Source organism: Carya illinoinensis, chromosome 3, assembly GCF_018687715.1.
Source record: "Carya illinoinensis cultivar Pawnee chromosome 3, C.illinoinensisPawnee_v1, whole genome shotgun sequence".
Lineage (NCBI taxonomy): Eukaryota > Viridiplantae > Streptophyta > Magnoliopsida > Fagales > Juglandaceae > Carya > Carya illinoinensis.
The window spans coordinates 33,400,835-33,402,259 of NC_056754.1; positions in this window are offsets into that span (position 1 = coordinate 33,400,835).

The following is a 1,425-nucleotide window of genomic DNA, read 5'->3' on the forward strand; positions in this document are numbered from 1 at the left end:
GATTTTAAAAATTCTGCTGTTTGTGAATCTGACTTGCCTTTTGTTAGTGAAGAATTTCTCCACTATGTTTTTGCTTTGGGAGCATTGCAGCAGGTTACATCACTTAGTAATGAAGTGGGGAAGCTAGAGCTGGTGGTACCAAAGAGTGAATCTGAAAATGATAAAGAAAAGATGCAGAAAAATACTCCGGAGTTGAAGCAATTACCTGAGCATCTTCGCTATGCATTCTTGGGTGATAGTGATACCTTTCCAGTGATTGTTGCTACATCACTCACACCCGAAGAAGAGGAAACGTTGCTGCGTGTATTGAGGGAGCATAGAACAGCCTTGGGATGGACTATTTCTGACATAAAAGGAATAAGTCCCTCCATTTGCATGCACAAGATTTTAATGGAGGAGCTTTACAAGCCAACAATTGAGCACCAAAGAAGATTAAATCCAGCAATGAAGGAAGTAGTGAGAGCTGAAATTTTGAAACTCCTTAATGCTAGAATTATATATGCTATTTCAGACAGTTCATGGGTAAGTCCAGTGCAAGTTGTACCAAAGAAGGGTGGAATGACGGTAGTGAAAAATGAAAATAATGAGTTCCTTCCTACAAGAACAGTCACGGGATGGCGTGTATGCATGGATTACCGCAAGTTGAATAAAGCAACAAGGAAGGATCATTTTCCACTTCCATTCATTGATCAGATGTTGGATCGATTGGCTGGGTACTCCTACTATTGTTTTTTGGATGGTTATTCGGGGTATAATCAGATTGCTATACCTCCTAAAGATCAAGAGAAGACTACATTCACATGCCCCTATGGGACGTTTGCTTTTAGGAGGATGCCATTTGGATTGTGCAATGCCCTTGCGACATTTCAACGTTGCATGATGGCTATCTTTTCTGACATGGTGGAAGATATAATGGAAGTATTTATGGATGACTTTTCAGTTTTTGGTACATCTTTTGATCATTGTTTGCATAACTTAGCTCTTGTTTTGCTGAGATGTGAAGATAAGAATCTGGTCTTGAACTGGGAGAAGTGTCATTTCATGGTTCAAGAAGGGATCGTGCTGGGCGATAGAGTGTCATCCAAAGGAATTGAGGTGGATTGAGCCAAAATTGCAACCATAGAGAAACTACCACCTCCAAAGAATGTGAAGGGAATCAGAAGTTTTCTGGGACATGCGGGATTTTATAGAAGATTTATCAAGGATTTTTCTAAACTCTCTAAACCTTTATGTAATCTTCTTGAGAAAAATTATGCATTTGACTTTGATGTTGTTTGTTTGCAGGCCTTTAATGCACTCAAGGAGAAGCTAATTTCAGCACCAATTGTGATTGTGCCTGATTGGAGTCAACCTTTTGAAGTTATGTGCGATGCAAGTGACTTTGCAATTGGAGCAGTGTCGGGGCAAAGGCGAGACAAGCTGTTT